The sequence below is a fragment of the Schistocerca nitens genome, chromosome 10 (genome assembly GCF_023898315.1).
Source record: "Schistocerca nitens isolate TAMUIC-IGC-003100 chromosome 10, iqSchNite1.1, whole genome shotgun sequence".
Lineage (NCBI taxonomy): Eukaryota > Metazoa > Arthropoda > Insecta > Orthoptera > Acrididae > Schistocerca > Schistocerca nitens.
Window position 1 is genome coordinate 63,128,957 of NC_064623.1, and position 21,553 is coordinate 63,150,509.

General features: G+C 43.4%; 1 protein-coding gene across 1 annotated transcript in view; it reads left to right on the forward strand.

Moving 5' to 3' along the window:
• The window catches only part of LOC126209870 (transcription factor HES-1-like), a 438,054-nt gene that overhangs the window by 64,233 nt on the left and 352,268 nt on the right, over nt 1-21,553 (forward strand). The window lies entirely within an intron of this gene.

Below are 21,553 nucleotides of genomic sequence, written 5' to 3' on the forward strand. Positions count from 1 at the left end.
CATATTAAATCACTTTCTAATGCGTACTCCCAGATAGTTTATGGAATTAACTGCTTCCAGTTGCTGACCTGCTATATTGTAGCTAAATGATAATCTGGCGCAATGACGTAAAAAATTGAGAGTTGTCAACTTCAGAAAACGAAAATTCAGTCAATATAGGGTTAACAGCACCTGTGAAGTGACCTGCCGTGTCTGTGTGTCACTTGCAACTGAGCAGTAACCGGCAGCAGATGTGACGTAGCGGCAAGTGACAGACGTCAGCTATCAAGTAATTTTAATCGGTCTATAGTGTGGACAGCATAGCAATCCAATACATATTGGAGACCAAAATAGCAGAAGTTACTACAGCCTGACTTATCTGAACCTAGGTTGGAGAGGCTCACCAAACTTTTCTTTAGAATGAAGGTGATGTCAATCACAACTGAGACACGGTTACGAGACAAATCACAAAGGACAAAATTTATCATTAACCTCTGATGTGTGTGACGACTGTTACGGGGCCTGAGCATTACGCTCGGCGTCGGCAGACCCGATAAATTTTCGCAGACACGGCTGGGTCTGGGTCCGGAGCCGCGCGAATAATTTTCCGGCGCTGCGCGAGGCGGCGCAGGTTTTCCGGCAGCGCCTGGGAAAGGCGTGGGTGGAGGCGGCGGCAGCGGCGGCGGCGAGATAGCCCTGGAGGCGGTGGTGGTGGCGGCGGCGGCAGCGGCGGCGGAGGCGGCTGGGCGCCCACTATTTAGCAGGAAGGGAAGGGAAGGGAAGGAGGGAGGAAGAGAGGCAGAGGCGGAGGAAAGGGGGCGCAGGAGGAGGAGGAGGAGGAGGAAAGAGAGCGCCGGATCGATGCTAGGCGCGCGGCCTGCCTGCCCGCTTCTTCGGCGCTGGTCCGCCGACTGACCCCTGCGGCACGCCCTGCTCCTGAGGGCGCGCGCCGCTGCCGAAACGCCTCGCAGCACTGTCACGAGGCTCGCCTGTAGGGGCAACACGCGCGTCCTCTTTCCGTCGCACGTCTTAGCATAATAAACAGAAACCGACGTGATGGTCTCCAGGGGGTTCCTGTGTGACCACCATCTGACCACCATGCGATGTGTGACGTTACGCAGCAGAGCCTTGTATAGCGGTGCCACTGTGTGGTCTCCCGTAGGGTGTTTCAGGTAGGGGTCTGCGGCGCTGCACGGTTGACGCTGCTGCCTGGCCAGCGTCAAACAGGGCACGGAGCAGCAGGCAGCGTTAAATAGGGCATATGCGGCTTGCGCTCGGCACTTGCCAGGCAGTGTCAAATACGGCATGCAGCTAGGCAGCGTTCTCGAATTAAAGGTCCGTGTAAACCATCAGACTATTTCCAAACCTCCACTGGTTTGTCAAATTATTTGGCATGTGCGGTTTTGTTTCCAAAATGTAGACTGCATTTGAAAGAAATTTCGGTTTACGACCGATTTGACAAGAAACATGTCAAATCAACACACCTTCAGCCATCACAATTTCCACTTTAATTTTATTTGTGAAGCCAGTTTCAGCGTTACATTACGCCGTCTTCAGGCCGATTGACCAACATATAGAACGAATCCCACCTCTTGTAGCCGGCCGCTATGACCGAGCGGTTCCAGGCTCTTCAGTCCGGAACTGCACGACTGCTGCGGTCGCAGGTTCGAGTCGTGTCTCTGGCATGGATGTGTGCGATGTCCGTAAGTTAGCTAGGTTTTAGTAGGTCTAAGTTCTAAGGGACTGATGACCCCCGATGCTAAGTTCCATAGTGCTCAGAGTCATTTGAACCATTTGAACCACCTATTGTACAGTCGAAATAGGGGCTAGCGTATATTCACCGGTATCCGTAAACACAGTGATCCGTTCGATCATTACTTGCCAACATATGATCGAAGGTAAGACCTTTGCTTTTAATGAGTGCCACTCCAAGTCATATCGATGGCGTTCTCTCCCCTATTTCGCGATAGTACAAAACGAGCTGCCCATCTCTGAACTTTTTCGATGTCCTCCGTCGATCCTATCTGACGTGGATCCACACCTGGCAGCAGTACTCCAGAATGGGACGTACAATTGTAGTGTCGGCAGTCTCTTTAGTAGATGTGTTGAATTTTATCAATGTCCTACCAATAAATCGTACTCTTTGGTTTACTTTACCCCCAGCAGTGTCTATGTGACTGTGCCAACTTAAGTTATTCTTAATTGTAATCCCTAAGTATTTATTTGAATTTACTGCCCTTAGATTCTTGTGATTTAGCGTGTAACCGAAATTTAGCAGATTCATTTTGGTACTGATGTGGATTACTTCACGGTTTTCATTATTTATAGTTAATTGCCACTTTTCGTACCATACAGATATCTTGTCTGAATCATTTTCTAATTTGTTTTGATCATCTGATGACTTAATGAGACTGTAGATGACAGCATCATCTGCAGACAATCTAAGAGTGCTCTCAGATTGTCTCCTAAATCGTTGACATAACCAGGAACAGCAGAGGTCTTATAACACCTCCGTGGGGAACACCAGATATTACATCTGTTTTACTCAGAGACTCAGTAACTACGAATCGAGTCGCACAACTGACACGACGCATCATAGACACGAACGTTGATTATAAGTCGCGTAATCCTTCTGGAAATCTAAAAATATGGAATCAATTCGACATCTCCTGTCAGTAGCTCTTATTAGGCTACTTCGTGAGAACAATATTTTCTGAATTCGTGTCAATAAATCGTTTCCTTCTACATAACTCATATTATTCGAACTCAGTAGACTATATGTTCCAAAAACCTGCTACAAATCGACGTTAGCGACATGACTCTGTGATTTAGCGGATTATCCCTATTTTCTTTCTTGAGTAATGGTGTGACTAACGACACTTTCCAGTCTTTAGGTACAGATTTTTCTACGAGCGATCGGTTCTATATGATGGCTATTGTATCAACGTTCTCTGAGCGAATCAGGACCGGAGGCCTTGCCGTTATTAAGGGGGGGGGGGGGTAGGACGTCAAATGGACCGACTTGGAGCAGGGTAGGCACCACAGGACATTTTAATTTCCACTGTCTATAATTTTACAAATAAATTCGTAAAACTTTGTCAGCATGATCAGGAAGGATTCAGGATTCACACTCATAGCGGTGGAATTTCAGAAACTTAACAAAATAAATTTCTTTACACGTGAAATTCTGTCATTTTTCACGTACTTTTGGCAGCATTTGTTGCTGTAGCTACACTTTTCTTCGTAAGTAATAGAGATTCTTCGATGAATTTTACACAGCATACAAGCCATACTTAAAGATGTGTGGAACTCTAGCATTTGTTTAATTTATGAAAAAATGAATGAGCTGTTACATTTTAAACTTCATGTTTAGAAAAAAACTCAAATTTTATAGTTAATTATCTCAATTTTTACCACAGCTTTTAATAGATTCGGAAAATTCTAGAGTTTCATACATCTGTACGTATGGATTGTATGCTGTGCAAAATTCATCGAGGAATCTCTCTTCCTTATGAAGAAAAGTGTAGCTACAGCAACAAATGCTGCCAATAGAAAGTGAAAAAAGATGAAATTTCACAGTTAAAAAAAGTATTTTGTTATGTTTTTGAAGGCCCACTGCTATGAGCGCGAATCCTGAATCCTTCCTGGTCACGCTGACAAAGTTTCATAAATTTATTTGTAAAAGTATAGACAGTGCAAATTAAAACGTCCTGTGGTGCCTCTCCTGCTGCAAGTCGGGCCGTTTGACGTCCTACTCCGCTGAAGTGTATTAAGCTGCTTTGCTACACCCAGGATATCTACTTCTAAGTTACTCATGTTGGCAGTAGTTCTTGATTTGAATTCTGGAATATTTGGATCGTCTTCTTTGGTGAAGGAATTTCGGATAACCGCATGTAGTAACTCTGCTTTACTGATACTCTGGTCCGCAACATCAGCATTGTGATTGCACAGTGAAGGCATTGACTGTGTCTTTCCGCTGGTGTACTTTACATACAACCAGAATCTCTTTGGATTTTCTACCAGATTTTGAGACAGGGTTTCGTTGTAGAAGCTAGTAAAAGGATCTCACAGTGAAGATCGCACTAAATTTCGAGCTTCGCCAATCTTGAGAGTTTTGCGTTCTTTTAAATTTGTCATGCTTTTTTCGTTGCTTCTGCAACAGTGTTCTAACATGTTTAGTGTACCATGAGGGATGAGTGCCATCTCTTATTCATTTATTTGCTACAGGAGATGGTTATTCAGGCTTTTCAGAGGGAGTCACATTAATGTCACTAAACAGTGTATAAGGTTGCAAAACCTTGCCGCGCCATATAGGCTCACCGCTTTCTCTTCTTAACGTTTCTGGCACACTTACGACATGCCAGTGTCTAAACTCTCTGTATTATTACTCAGGAAATTTAATAAAGAAATGTTTTCACCGATAAACAATTTCATCACGTCGCCTTATTTGGTACAGAAGGGGAGAAGTTTGTAGACACTATTCTTCTGACTATGTGACTGTTTGCGGCGCTGAGAGAAGACTGGAAAGGTTGTCATTTGTATAATACAGGGTGATTCAAAAAGAATACCACAACTTTAAAAATGTGTATTTAATGAAAGAAACATAATATAACCTTCTGTTATACATCATTACAAAGAGTATTTAAAAAGGTTTTTTTTTTCACTCAAAAACAAGTTCAGAGATGTTCAATATGGCCCCCTCCAGACACACGAGCAATATCAACCCGATACTCCAACTCGTTCCACACTCTCTGTAGCATATCAGGCGTAACAGTTTGGATAGCTGCTGTTATTTCTCGTTTCAAATCATCAATGGTGGCTGGGAGAGGTGGCCGAAACACCATATCCTTAACATACCCCCATAAGAAAAAATCGCAGGGGGTAAGATCAGGGCTTCTTGGAGGCCAGTGATGATGTGCTCTGTCACGGGCTGCCTGGCGGCCGATCCATCGCCTCGGGTAGTTGAACCAATTTCAGACGATAAGGTTTCATAACTAACCTTTTTCGTAGGACTCTCCATACAGTTGATTGTGGAATTTGCAGCTCTCTGCTAGCTCTGCGAGTCGATTTTCCTGGGCTGCAAACAAATGCTTGCTGGATGCGTGCTACATTTTCATCACTCGTTCTCGGCCGTCCAGAGCTTTTCCCTTTGCACAAACACCCATTCTCTGTAAACTGTTTATACCAACGTTTAATACACCACCTATCAGGAGGTTTAACACCATACTTCGTTCTAAATGCACGCTGAACAACTGTCGTCGATTCACTTCTGCCGTACTCAATAACACAAAAAGCTTTCTGTTGAGCGGTCGCCATCTTAGCATCAACTGACGCTGACGCCTAGTCAACAGCGCCTCAAGCGAACAAATGTACACCTAAATGAAACTTTATAGCTCCCTTAATTCGCCGACAGATAGTGCTTAGCTCTGCCTTTTGTCGTTGCAGAGTTTTAAATTCCTAAAGTTGTGGTATTCTTTTTGAATCACCCTGTACTACAGCTTAGCTGAAACATTATAAGCCTGTATTGGTATCAGCATGAATGTTCTGGAACGTAGGCAGGAATTAATGGAAGTGGCTTTACGCCCATATTTTACGCCAAAGTGTTTTATAGGTACCTACGCTTTTTGCCGATGTCTTTAATGTCAGGCGTCTGTTACCTCCCCAGCCCACACTTTGGAAACACTCGATTAGAGATCAAGAGAGAGAGGAAGGGAGGAAAACTGCGTTCATATGACGCGCCACAGAGAGGAAAAAATAATAATCGAACAGTGCCACCAGCTGCACATGTAGTTCAACGTAAATATTTCGTTTGAGAGTCAAGAGCCATCAAAAAGAATTAAAAATAACAAAAATATACAATGTTTGCATTCATATGAGATTGCCAGAGAAGAAGAGTAATCGAACACCGCTACTGCCACGTGTAGTTCAAATGTAAACATTTACTTTCAGATTTCAAGTGTTATTCATCTATGTCTACCTCCGCATGGATACTCTGCAAAGCACACTTAGGTGTCTGGCAGATGGTTCGTCGAACCGCCTTCACAGTGATTCTATATTATTCCACTCTCGAACAACGCACGGAAAAAACGAACTCCTATATCTTTCTGTCCGAGCTCTGATTTCCCTTATTTTGTTATGATGATCGTTTCTCCCTATGTAGGTCAGCGTCAACAAAATATTTTCGCATTCGGAGGAGAAACTTGGTGATTGAAATTTCGTGAGAAGATTCCACTGCAACAAGAAAAGCCATTCTTTTCATGATTTCCACTTGTAATCCTATATTATGTCCGTAACAAACTCTCCCTTATTTCTGGATAATACAAAACGTGCTGCCCTTCTTTGAACTTTTTCGATGTCCTCCGTCGATCCTATCTAATGTGGTTCAAGCAATACTCGAGAAGACGGCGGACAAGTGTAGTGTAATTGTAGCCTAAGTGTTCTGACAATAAATCGTAGTCTTTGGTTAGCTTTCCTACAACATTATCTATGTGATCACCCCAATTTAACTTGTCCGTGATTTTAATGCCTAGGTATTTAGTTGAATGTACGGCCTTTAGATTTGATTGATTTATCGTGTAACCAAAGTTTAGCGGATTCCTTTTAGCAGTCATGTGGATGACCTCACATTTTTCATTATTTAGGGTCAGTTGCCGATTTTCGCATCATACAGATATCGGTTCTAAATCGTTTTGCAATTTGTTTTGCTCTTTTGTAGATGATAAATGACAGCGTCATCTGCAAACAACCAAAGACGGCTGCTCAGATTGTCTCCTAAATGTTTATAGAGATAAGGAACAGCAGAGGACCTATAGTACTACCTTGGGTAACGCCAGAAATCACTTCTTTATTACTCGACGACTTTCTATTACTACGTACTGTGACCTCCCTGAGAGAAAATCACGAATCCAGTCGCACAACTGAGACTATATTCCCTAAGCACGCAATTTAATAATGTTCGAACACAATAGATGTTCCAGAATCTTGCTGCATATCAACGTGGATGATATGGGCCTGTAATTTAGTGAATTACTCCTATTGCCTTTCTTGAATATTGATGTGACCTGTGCAACTTTCCACTCTTGATATTTTTTTAAAAAGTAAAAACGTGTAGTCCATGTTTGACATTTAACTCTGTTCTCACGAGCGGAAAAAGCGCGTTGTATGTCTGCTGTTTCTGGTATGCTAGACAGTTCGCCTGGTGTTTAATATAATGTATCTACAAGATATACACTGCTGGCCACCGTAAATGCAACACCAAGAAAGACAAGAGGTAGCATAACACAATTTATTTTGTAGATAACATGTTGACCAAGTATCAAATGATTACGTTTACAGACGTCTGTGACATGTGGTTCCTGCCAGAATCAGTAGCCAGAGTAGCCGCCATTGTTGGAGATCACCGCTGCCACACGTCTCGGCATTGAGTCAAAGAGACGTTGGATGTGTTCCTGGGGTACAGCAGCCCAAGCAGCTTCCACACGTTGCCAAAGATCATCTGGTGTGGCAGCTGGGGATGTAATCTGGGTCACTCGTTGAGCAACCATGGACCACATGTTTTCTATCGGCGAAAGATCCTGAGAGCGAGCCGGCCAGGGAAGCAATTCAATCTGGTTATTTACGAAGAACCTTTGGACAATGCGTGCCACGTGTGGTCGCGCATTATCCTGTTGAAATATGGCTGTGGCCGAGCCCTGAAGGTAAGGAAGGACAACTGGCTCCAGCACCTCGGATATGTAGCGCCAGCTATTTAAAGTACCGGCAATGCGTACTAGAGGCGTGCGAGAGTAATATCCAATGCCGCCCCATACCATAATACCCGGTGCAAGACCAGTGTGGCGGTGCATAATGCAGCTGTCCAGCATCCTCTCTCCACGGTGTCTCCACACTCGAATCCGACCATCGTGGTGCTGCAGACAGAAGCGTGCCTCGTCAGTAAAGACAACGTCATTCCATTCTGCCGTCCACATCCGTCTGTCATCACACCATTGGCGACGGAGACGTCTGTGGTTCTGCGTCAATGGCAGACGAAGCAATGGACGTCTTGCGGACTGACCACTCTGCTGTAAACGGCGTCGAATGGTACGCGCAGACACTGGATGATGCGTTACAGACGCAATGTGCTGTGCTATGGTTCGGGATGTCACTGAGCGATCCGTCACTGCCATGCGCACAATTTGCCTATCAGCACGTGCAGTGGTGCACCGAGGTGAATGCGATCGACCACGTCGGTCCGTCGTACCCTCCTGCATCCAACGGTCACATATCCGCATTACAGTTGTTTGGTTTCGTCCAACACGACTAGCGATTTCTCTGTATGATAACCCACAATCCTCGGTAAGCCACTATCCTTCCTCTGTCGAACTCGGATACTTGATCAAAAGATATTCGCTGTTGTCTACGAGGCATAACTGATCGTCTTGTGAAACAACCACAAGGTAAACATACGTGCCGAACGTACACTCGTCGAAGTCGCCAAGCCTTAAATGGCGCTATGAGGTGGCGCCACAGGCGCGCGTGATGTGCGTCTGCGCTGAAATTCTAATCAGTTGCATATCTCATCGCTGCAAACTCATAGTGTAAATTTCACTTGATTCGGATGCTTCCTTCAGGGTGTTGCATTTACGGTGGCCAGCAGTGTATGTACAATTTTCTTTACAATTATACACACTAAGACAAAAGAATAGTTATCCGAATGGGACCGAAATCGGTAGATGTGAAGTACATGTACGGATAAACAAATGACTACAGTTTCAGAAAAAATTGATGATTTATTGAAGGGTAAAGCTTCACAAATTGAGCAAGACAGTAACGCGTTGCTCCACCTCTGGCCCTTATGCAAGCAGTTCTTCTGCTCGGCATTGATTGATGGAGTAGTCGTATGTTCTCCTGAGAGATATCGTGCCAAATTGTGTCCAGTTTTCGCTTTATATCGCCAAAAATATCGAGAGAGATGGAGGGCCCGGCCCAAAATGCTTATACTTCCAAGGATCTAAGGCGCCAGTTGGACAGATTTTGGCACGCTTTCCCTCAGGAGAACATCCAACAATTATCAATCACTTCCAAGGCGAATAACTCCATGCACAAAGACCAGAGATGGACAAATTCCTTATTGACTCGCTCAATTTGTGAAGCGCTTTCTCTTGAATAAATCATCCAATTTTTCTCTAATTTGGTCTCGCGGTTCTAGGCGCGCAGTCCGGAGCCGTGCGACTGCTACGGTCGCAGGTTCGAATCCTGCCTCGGGCATGGATGCGTGTGATGTCCTTAGGTTAGTTAGGTTTAAGTAGTTCTAAGTTCTAGGGGACTGATGACCACAGCAGTTGAGTCCCATAGTGCTCAGCGCCATTTGAACCATTTTTTTCTCTAATTGTGATCATTTGTTTACCTGTACATGTACATCCCGGCTACCGATTTTCGTCGTATTCGGTTAATTCAGTCGTGGTGCGTGGTTATTTTTTTTCTTAGACTGTAATTCTGCTTGTCATTGCTCGTGCGAAACTCAGCCAGCCTTTTTCTCCTATGGTATCCTGTGAACCATGGATGAGGGGCACTAGGTTTATTCCATATTCCTGGGTTTCCGGAAAACATTTGGCGCGGTACATCGCTGCAGATCGTCAGCATAGATACAAGGATACGGAATAGGTTCCCAGATATGTGAGTGGCTAGAAGACTTCCTAAGTAATGGAACCCAGTACGTTGTCCTCGACGACCAGTGTCCATCAGAGACAAGGCTATCGTCAGGAGTGCCCTAGGGAAGTGTGATACGACCGTTGCTATTTACTGTATCCATGAATGATGTCAGGACGGGGTTGAGCAGCAGTCTGCGGTTGCTTGCCGGTGAAGGTGTGGTGCAAAGGAAGGTGACGACGGTGACTGACTGTAGGAGGACAAGATGACTTAGACAAAATGTGATGAATGGCAGCTAGCTCTCAATGTAAAAAAAATGTAAGTTAATGCAGATGTGTCCCTCCCAGGGGACACCGCCTTATAGTAGGCACCTTCAGTGCCGGGCGGGAGGGTTTGCGTGCTTCGGTGAAGTCGAGACCTATGCCGGCGGTAGCATAGCTACTGGCAGGGTCTCCCAAGCCGGACTGGTCTCGACAAAGGAGCCAGACGAAGTGCGTCCTGCAACATAGGGCAGGGAGGGCTCTAGAGGAGTAAACCTCATACAAATCCTGGTCCTCCAGGTTGGGGGTTGGGCATGGGGCTAATAACCCCATACTGCAAAAAAAAAAAAAAAAAAAAAAAAAAAAAAAAAAAAAAAAAAAAAAAAAAAAAAGAATATTACGGAAATTCAACAGAAGCCTCGGAAACTGGATGGAAAGCATGTATCACGACACCGGCAAAGGAAACGGATAAAGGATCTAACAGTAGAATCATGGAATGTGAGGACAATGCTTCAGCCTGGAAAAATGAAAGAAATAGCCAATGAAATTTTAAAATTCAAATATGATATTGTAGGGCTACAGGAAATAAGATGGCAGGGGAATGGGCAGATAGATAAATCTGAGTACTCATTGGCATATAGTGGACCAGAAGAAAGAACAGGCCAACTTGGAACAGGGTTTATAATAACTGGGGAAGTTAGGAAAAGCCTTCTAGAAATTGAACCCATAAATGAAAGGATGTGCAGACTCAAGACTAAAAGGTGAATTTAGGAATATATCAATAGTTAATGCACATGCACCAACAGAAGAAAAAGAGGCTATAATTAAAGAACAGTTCTACGAAGACTTGGAAAAAGTATACTGTGCAGTACATAAATATGACCTGATGCTAGAAATAGCAGATTTTAATGCAAAAATAGGGAGGAATGAACATCCGTATGGAGTTTCTGGAAAATATTCACTACATGAAGAAAACAATGAGAATGGAGACTTACTATGCCAATTCGGAGCAAGGAATAATATGATTATTAAAAGTACCTGCTTTCCACATAAAAGGATCCATCTGGGTATGGTTCAAATGGCTCTGAGCACTATGGGACTTAACATCTATGGTCATCAGTCCCCTAGAACTTAGAACTACTTAAACCTAACTAACCTAAGGACAGCACACAACACCCAGCCATCACGAGGCAGAGAAAATCCCTGACCCCGCCGGGAATCGAACCCGGGAACCCGGGCGTGGGAAGTGAGAACGCTACCGCACGACCACGAGATGCGGGCTCCATCTGGGTACTTGGAAGTCTGCAGCCAATGGCGTAGTCAATCAGATTGACCATATTTTAGTGATTGCACGCCACTCCACGTCAGTTACGGATGTACGGAGCTGCAGAGGACCAAACTGTGATTCAGACCACTATTTGATAAAATCAGTTTTGAGAGAGAGACTGTCACTAACAAATGGCAACAGAATGGTAAAGATGATGAAATTGAATACAGACAAACTGAACATCCCTGATGAAGTAAAACAATACCAAGTAACACTAAGCAGAAAGTTGCAAAGAAGAGACCACAGTAGGAGTAGATGAAAGGTGGAACAGGTTTGAAAAAGCCATTAAGGATGCTGCAGAGGAAATAATAGGCATAAGAAGGAACAGAAGAACCCAGGAGTGGTTTGATGAAGATTGCAGGTCAGCAATAGAGGAAAAGAACAGGGCAAGAACAAAAGTGCTACAGAGAGAAACGAGAAATAATGTGGAACAATATAGAGAATTAAGGAGAAGAGCTAACAGACTGTGCAAGAGAAAGAAAAGAGAGTGGAATAAGAAGAAATTTCAAGAACTAGAAGAACTAAAGGAACAGAGTGAAATAAGAAAGTTCTATCATGCCATAGGCAAAATGAAGAATAGATTCCAACCAAAAACAATGGCCTGTTTCAGTAAAGATGGGAAAATGATAAGGGAGAAAGAACAGATAGTGGGAAGATGGGCAGAGTATTTCAAAGATACACTAAGCACCAGCCTAGAAGATGAAGAGACAGCTGCACAGGAGGGAAGTGTGGAGCTGGAAGTAGACAATGAAACCAATGAGGCAAGAAAGCCAACACTACAAGAGGTCTCCCAGGCTGTGCACAAGTCAAAAAACAATCGAGCCCCTGGGGAAGACAGCATAATTGCTGAATTAATGAAAACTGGTGGTGAGGCTGTAATAAAGGAACTGCACACATTAATATCAGATATATGGGAAACAGAAACTATGCCAGATCATTGGAAAATTGGAATAATAGTCCCCATTTATAAGCAAGGGGACAGAACAGCATGTGAAAACTATACTCCTAAGTACAGCTTATAAGATCTTCACAAGTATATTAAACGAAAGGATACGGAAGTGTGCAGAAGGCATACTAGGGGAATATCAGTGTGGCTTTCGACCAGGCAGAAGAACAACTGATCAAATATTTGTGATAAGGCAAATGATGGAAAAGTTCTATGAATATGATATAGATCTGCATTTCTTATTCATCGATTTCAAACAAGCCTTTGACAGCATAAATCGGCAAGAACTATACAGAGTACTGAAAGAAGTTGGTATATGTGCTAAATTAATAAGACTAATCAGAATGACAATGACAGAGACAAGAGCAAAAGTAAAGGTCCTTAGCAGAACAAGTGAAAGCTTTGACTTTAATAAAGGTGTGAGGCAAGCGGATAGTCCCTCCACTGTCCTATTCAACATAGCCCTGCATAGTGCAGTAAATAAAATCAACAAAAGAGGCACCATATTTATGAAAACTAGCCAGATATGTGCATACGCTGATGACATTGCTATAGTAGGAAGAAATACCAATACACTCCTAGAAACATACCGGGCAATGGAAACAGAAGCCTTAAAAATTGGCCTCATAGTAAATGAAAACAAAACAAAATATATGGTAATGTCACAATCTGAGGCCAGAAGAACTCCTAAAAACCTAAACATCAATGGGAAATGCTTCAATGGAGTGTCCTCTTTTAACTATTTGGGAGCCCTAATAACAAATGATAACAGTATTGGAAAGGCTATAAGGGAAAGAATACAAGCAGGAAACAGAGCTTACTTTGCAAATATGCAGCTTTTCAGAAGTAGCCTTGTTACAAGAAAAGCTAAATTACTAATATATAATTCCCTAGTCCGCCCAGTTATCACATACGGCTCACAGGTATGGACGTTGACAGAACACGATAAAAATGCTCTAAGAAGCATTGGGCGGAAAATACTACGCAAAATCTATGGGCCAATAAGGGAGGAAGAAGGCTGGAGAATACGCTACAATGCCGAATTACAAGAGTTAATACAGGGACATAGTAAAATTTGTGAAATCACAGCGAATACGATGGCTAGGACACTAGGAGAGAATGGCAGAGGATAGAATTCCAAAGAAAATGATGAAAGGTATGATCCATTCAGTTAGATGAAAAGGGAGACCTAGAAGAAGATGGATCGATGAGGTAATAATGGATATCAGCAATATGGGAGTCCGGGGGTGGAAAAGAGCAGCAAATAACCGAGAAGTGTGGAGGGAGATTGTTGAAGAAGCCAAGGCTCACCAAGGGCTGTAGAGCTACTGAAGAAGAAGAAGAAGAAGAAGAAAAGAAGACCATAAGGAGGATCGTGGTGGAATTTGTGGTGTACTGAAGATACCACAGAAGAAGAGTTCGCGACCGTTGGTACCAGAAGTACCGTGGACGCAACAGGACATTGCTGCGCGCAAACCAATTACGATCCCTGGAGCTGCAGCGCCACTAGGAAGAGAGACGCGCGCCCAAGTAACTGTGCACGAGCAGAAGTCGCCAGCTGCAAGTTGTAAGTCAGTCCAAGTCTTGCTAGGGAGTTCCTGCACAACGTTCGTCGTGTCTTCAAGTTGCCGAGTGAGTTAGAAGCAGTGGCCGGTAGGTAGACAGTAGGTAGTCTTCAGTAACAGTGAATAGAATTATCGTATATGGACAGAGACTGCCCGCCTAGAGTTTTACCTGATTACTCTTAATCTGGAACTGCTCTCCGAATAGTACACATAGACAAAGACTAGTTTCCTTCCGACTTTAGTTCAGAGAACATTAGATAGTTCGTGTTCGTGAAACTGCAGTCGGCTTACGACAGATAGACTAAACCTGCGTTCTCTAATTGTTCGAACCAGCGCTACGGAAGTTGAATAATATAGAGGTAGGGGTGTAAATGTGGAAACCCAGTTTGTTTTTGCTGCATAGAAGAAATGTTTACTTCTCTTTCAGCTTCAAAAATTAGCCAAAGCTAATTCATAATGTTTTAGCAATGAATGTAATATTATGAAACACAGAAACTAAATATGTTAAAAATGAAAAAAAAAATTTCTGCTTGCACAACTCATCAATTTTTCAAGAAGTGTGGGTAATGTGGAAGCGCCTTAAATTTGTGGGAAAATGACTACTTCAAACGAAAAATTAAAAATTTTAGAAACTATTTTATTTTTTATTAAATTTAAATTACGCAAAAATATTTTTAAACGCAACTGTAATTGAAAAATGCTTCATAAGCGAAGTTCACTTGCAAAAATCGCATATGTAAATATCTCCTTCATTTCCGGCACACAAAGAGTAACTCCACTCCTCGCACACTACACACTTAATACACAATTCTCCCCAAACGTCTTTGGAAAATGCGCCTCCAAAAAAATACAAATGGCATCTTCTTCAGTAGGTTTTTCTTCCCCAACTGGGAGATCCAAATCTGACTCGCCAAAGAGACAGTTGGTGCAGTGGGCTCTTCATCTGAATCCTCAGATGACTTAGGGAGTGTTTACTGTACTTAGCTTCCAAAATATCAAAAAACTTGTCTACAGCTTCTTTGTTGAATCCATTTGGTCTCGAGAATGAGGTCTCCATAGGTTTGCGGATTGTGAGTCTATTTCTGTGTCGTCTAAGAAAAAGGTCAAACCAAGCTCTACCTGCAGAATTTGAAGTAAAAGGATGATTGCCCGCATCTCGTGGTCGTGCGGTAGCGTTCTCGCTTCCCACGCCCGGGTTCCCGGGTTCGATTCCCGGCGGTGTCAAGGATTTTCTCTGCCTCGTGATGGCTGGGTGTTGTGTGCTGTCCTTAGGTTAGTTAGGTTTAAGTAGTTCTAAGTTCTAGGGGACTTATGACCACAGCAGTTGAGTCCCATAGTGCTCAGAGCCATTTGAACCATTTGAAAAGGATGATTAATATTATTTCTGCTAGCTGATATGCCTTTGTCTTGACATCTAGTCTGGTAAGACCATAGAGGCGATTATCCATGTCATTGAGATACTGTACCAACTGTTTCTCAATAGCATCAGGAAGTACAGGCTTACGTCCAAGTCTCAAAGTAACACATTCTTCAGGTGACATATCACTTTGCACAAACCTTTGAAGTGTCATCTGAGGTGCACTGAAAGATTTTACTGCTCTTCTTAACCCAATCTGCTTTTCTCTTAAGGCTGTTATAGCCTTAATCATGTTTCCACCATTCCACTTCTTCACAATAGCTGTTGGTTTCCGATCAGTTAGCTTTCGTGGCATCTAGAAACTGACGCAAAACGTATTAGAAGTAATGTATTTGATGTTGGTATCGTGGAAACGTTTCCACAATGCCGTCGTATGCATGCTTCCACATTACCTACAAAATGGCCATTTTAAAATTCGGTAGATTACATTAAGCAAGCCGGCCGAAGTGGCCGTGCGGTTAAAGGCGCTGCAGTCTGGAACCGCAAGACCGCTACGGTCGCAGGTTCGAATGCTGCCTCGGGCATGGATGTTTGTGATGTCCTTAGGTTAGTTAGGTTTAACTAGTTCTAAGTTCTAGGGGACTAATGACCTCGGCAGTTGAGTCCCATAGTGCTCAGGGCCATTTGAACCATTTGAACATTAAGCAACTATCCATTTAAAGTTGACAAACGACTGCTAAAACCTTCTATACACCTCCCTTTATGAGCTATGAGACATAAAGAAAAAATAACTACAAAGTATGTAGGTAAATGTAATACCAAAACTTACCTCAAAAAGGTTTGGAAAATGCGCGAACGTAAGTTGCATCATTGTCACGGCGTCTGTTGCACAACTGACTGCTAACCCTCTACCGTGACAAATAGGAACTATGGCAATAGTTTCTGGCTGCCCTGCTAGAGTGCAGCACTCTGCAGGCCAGATACTAGACGTTTCCACATTGCCAACACGCTTCCACATTTACACTCCTACCTCTACTTTCATGGTGTGTAGCTGTCCTAGAACCCACGCATCCCTCCTACCAGGACACCTTTGTTAATCTTTTTCAGCGGCAGCGAGATTTTCGGCAAAGTGGACGCCCACTGTCGGCAACAGAATTTATGGTACCGAATTGGCGTGTGTGTTCCGACTCTTGTCCAGGAGTGTTACTAGAATGGGCGGTTGCTGATAGCAGTGCAGCGTGAATATCGTGTCGGTTTTACGTTCTGGTATCGGCGCTGTGTTCCAGATAAGAAAACTATTTACACTCGGACCTCAGAATCTAGGCTAACAGGTTCCCCGTTGGATCGGAAATCGCCTGGTCGAGCTCGCACAGCCGTGGGACTTGTAGACGCCGCCACGCGGAGTCATGCCGGCTGCCCTGCTGTTATCGGATCAAAGTGACCGAAAAATTACTCGCCGAGATCCGAAGATGCAGCATTACTAAGTTACCGTCCCCCAGGAAGTGAATAACGCAACTTTCAAAACCCGGACGAATTCTTTGTCAAAGTACTACTCATAAATCATAAATCGATGTAGTATCCCTGTTCACCATGGTCCTTGTCGACGAAGCTCTTTCTTACATAGCTGATACAGGGTGTTTCAAAAATGACCGGTATATTTGAAACGGCAATAAAAACTAAACGAGTAGCGATAGAAATACACCGTTTGTTGCAATGTGCTTGGGACAACAGTACATTTTCAGGCGGACAAACTTTCGAAATTACAGTAGTTACAATTTTCAACAACAGGTGGCGCTGCAAGTGATGTGAAAGATATAGAAGACAACGCAGTCTGTGGGTGCGCCATTCTGTACGTCGTCTTTCTGCTGTAAGCGTGTGCTGTTCACAACGTGCAAGTGTGCTGTAGACAACATGGTTTATTCCTTAGAACAGAGGATTTTTCTGGTGTTGGAATTCCACCGCCTAGAACACAGTGTTGTTGCAACAAGACGAAGTTTTCAACGGAGGTTTAATGTAACCAAAGGACCGAAAAGCGATACAATAAAGGATCTGTTTGAAAAATTTCAACGGACTGGGAACGTGACGGATGAACGTGCTGGAAAGGTAGGGCGACCGCGTACGGCAACCACAGAGGGCAACGCGCAGCTAGTGCAGCAGGTGATCCGACAGCGGCCTCGGGTTTCCGTTCGCCGTGTTGCAGCTGCGGTCCAAATGACGCCAACGTCCACGTATCGTCTCATGCGCCAGAGTTTACACCTCTATCCATACAAAATTCAAACGCGGCAACCCCTCAGCGCCGCTACCATTGCTGCACGAGAGACATTCGCTAACGATATAGTGCACAGGATTGATGACGGCGATATGCATGTGGGCAGCATTTGGTTTACTGACGAAGCTTATTTTTACCTGGACGGCTTCGTCAATAAACAGAACTGGCGCATATGGGGAACCGAAAAGCCCCATGTTGCAGTCCCATCGTCCCTGCATCCTCAAAAAGTACTGGTCTGGGCCGCCATTTCTTCCAAAGGAATCATTGCCCCATTTTTCAGATACGAAACGATTACTGCATCACGCTATCTGGACATTCTTCGTGAATTTGTGGCGCTACAAACTGCCTTAGACGACACTGCGAACACCTCGTGGTTTATGCAAGATGGTGCCCGGCCACATCGCACGGCCGACGTCTTTAATTTCCTGAATGAATATTTCGATGATCGTGTGATTGCTTTGGGCTCTCCGAAACATACAGGAGGCGGCGTGGATTGGCCTCCCTATTCGCCAGACATGAACCCCTGTGACTTCTTTCTGTGGGGACACTTGAAAGACCAGGTGTACCGCCAGAATCCAGAAACAATTGAACAGCTGAAGCAGTACATCTCATCTGCATGTGAAGCCATTCCGCCAGACACGTTGTCAAAGGTTTCGGGTAATTTCATTGAGAGACTACGCCATATTATTGCCACGCATGGTGGATATGTGGAAAATATCGTACTATAGAGTATCCCAGACCGCAACGCCATCTGTTGTTGAAAATTGTAACTACTGTAATTTCGAAAGTTTGTCTGCCTGAAAATGTACTGTTGTCCCAAGCATATTGCAACAAACGATGTATTTCTATCGCTGCTCGTTTAGTTTTTATTGCCGTTTCAAATATACCGGTCATTTTTTAAACACCCTGTATATTTCCTACTGATATAATAGCTTTGTTACGACATTGTCTATCCTCGATTTATTTACAATATAACAACGAGTTTTATGAACAAATTGATGGGGTGGCCATGGGTAACCCTCTGAGCCCTGCTATTGCTAATCTATTTATGGATTTTTTCGAACAACAAGTGCTGCAGTCGGCCAAAAAAAGCCCTTTGAAATGGTATCGATACGTGGATGACACCTTTGTGATATGGAATCATCCTGAAGAGGAACTGAGTGATTTTTTGGTGCACATAAACAGCTTCAATCCAAAGATACAATTCACCATGGACAAAGAGAGTAATGGATAACTAAATTTTTTGGATGTATTGGTTATTAAACGGGCAGAGAGCACATTAGGGCACAAGGTATATAGGAAAGACACACACACCGATCGTTACCTGCATAAGGATTCGAAACACCATCCTAGGCAGAAGAGAGGAGTCATAAAAACTTTAGTGGACAGGGCTAATAACGTCTGTGAGCCAATTTATTTGCAAGATGAATTAAGCCATTTGCGAACGGCTTTCAAGAGAAATGGGTACACTGACAACGAAATAGATCGAGCACTCCACCCTAGAAGAAAAGTGTCCGAAAATACACGACAACAAGAACCGTCAGCTGGAAAAGTTTTTCTTCCATTTATTCATAACATCACGTATTGGGCAAGTTTTGGCCAAGTTTCAAGTGGAGACAATCTTTCGACCTACCAAGAAAATTAGTGAAAGTTTAAGATCGGTGAAAGACACACGACACCGCTTAGCTACCCCAGGTGTGCATAAAATTCCGTGTAGCTGCGGCATGGTTTATATTGGTACAACTAAAAGGAGTGTTAATACCCGCATAACGGAACACAAAAGGAACTGTAGGTTAGGACAAATTGACAAATCAGCTGCAGCGGAACACGTTTTCAAAGACGGTGATCACGAAATAAAATTTAGTGAGACAAACGTGATAGCTAGGACCTCACATTATTATACTCGCATTTATAGAGAAGCTATAGAGATTTAGAAGCACGAAAATAATTTTAATAAAAAAGAAGAAGATTAAAACTAGACAAGATATGGCGGTCGACTTTGTACAAACGAAGTGACAATCGATTATCTGTAATCGAGAGAGATGGCACTAGCCAGAGATAGTTTTAAAGTCGAAAGCACGTGACGAGTGGTGGCGCTATCTAAATGCTCTATATAAGCGGGACCTCCAGCGCCTAGCAGCCAGTCGCCGACTCACCTCAGAAGGAGATGTTGCCCGCAGCCGGCAACGAAACGTCAGGAAGGAGAAGTTTTACATATGGATCACGGCAATTCAGCACGGAAGTTTTAATTAATGAATATTACTCATAAACTGCGCCCTCACAAAAACGTTTTTCGGTGTATCCAATTTTAAGGAGCAGTTAACTAGAATTTTTGATACTAATGTGACAATAACGGCTTCGGGAACTCCATACTCCAATTCATACCCGATAGAGACAGTCTCGAATGAAAATTAAATGGAAGATTGAAAATTAACACACACCGACCACGATTTTAGACCCGTGCAAAGGTTGTTCCCATATTTTAAATGCTAAGAAATGTAAAATTGTGCACTTCTTAGAACGCAAAAACAGTCTATCACTATAACAGCCGGCCATTGTGACCGAGCGGTTCTAGGCGCTTCAGTCCAGAACCGCTCTGCTGCTACGGTCGCAGGTTCGAATCCTGCCTCGGGCATGGATGTGTGTGATGTCCTTACATTAGTTAGGTTTATGTAGTTCTTAGTCTAGGGGACTGATGACCTGAAATGTTAAGTCCCTTAGTGCTTAGAGCCATCACTATAATATCGATGAGGCACATTTCGCATTAATGAGCTCGTACAAGTACCTGGTTCAACCAGGTGTCCGGATATTTTTGATCACATAGTGTATGGTCCAAGTTTCATCGAGCTATGTTTCTGGGCAGTGACACATCATGCGGTAGTTACTTTCGTCTATAGCTATGCGTTACTGAAGCGGATGACACTTGCCATCACCATAATTTTCCTGCTCTGTTCTGTCAGACTGGGCTGGACTGAGTTCGCGCCATTTTCAGTACTTCTCCTTTCGCTCATCATTGTCTTTCCGTTGCGCAACTTGCATTGTTTATGAAACGGTATTATATTTTCGAGGACACTTTGTCTCCGCAGGAGCACTACTGCTACAGTCTGAAAAAAAAAAAAACACCTTAGTATATGTTACTTTACTGCTTTCCTAGAGTCAATCTAACTTTCATGTGCGCAATTTTAGGTATATCGAAATTAACTGCAGTTAATTTGCTTTTTGCCTAGAATACTTCCTACGAAAAGTGAGTATTCTCTATGTTTTTAATTTGTGGAATAAATGTCAAACGTGAAATAACTTAAGACAGAGATTCTGATGTATAGCTGGGATAGTTCCATGAGCTGAATGAGAACGTCTTGACAGTGATGTGGTTGACTCAGAAAACGGGGGTTGTATTTATGAAAGTGACCACAATTCAGGAACGGAACAAGAAGTGTCAGAAAATGATGAACATAAATCACAGGAAGAAGTAATTTAAGAGGACGTATTTCTTTTAGGAAACGATGGAATAGCCAAATGGGAGAAAAGTAAATATCCTACCACATTTAGAACCAGATGTTGTTATGTTATTATGCATTTATCTGGATCCAAAACAAGGAGAGGAGTAAAGGTTGCGAAGTTCTTTGGGATGAAAATATCATGGCCATTACAGCAACATGTACTAATGTAGGTATCGATGAAATTCGTGGTAACTTGTCTAGGGAAAGGAATGCTAAGGAAACTGATGTTATAGACATCATACAAGCACTCCGTCTGCAGGCCACGAGTGGTCTACCGGGACCATCCGATCGCCGTGTCATCCTCAGGGGAGGATGCTGATAGGAGGGGCGTGGGGTCAGCACACCGCTCTCCCGGTCGTTATGATGATATTCTTGACCGAATCCACTACTAATCGGTCGAGTAACTCCTCAGTTGTCATCACGAGGCTGACAAGGGGAGGCCGCCAATTGTTAAATTCAGATTCGATTCATACTGCGCATAATAAAAGCTCATGGCCAGAGGTGTAATGTGGCAAAGCACCAAAATGCACTTCTCAGCCGTTGTCGAGAAAATCGACAGTTAAAAGAAACCGTTCCGGTGAAATGCTCTCTACGATTAATGGTTTTCTACAGCGTCGTGGCGCAGCGGTAAGCGCTCGGGTACGTAATCCGAAGGTCGCCGGATCGAATCTCGCGCCATGCAATTTTTTTATTATTAGTTTTTTGTAATTCAAATATATAAAC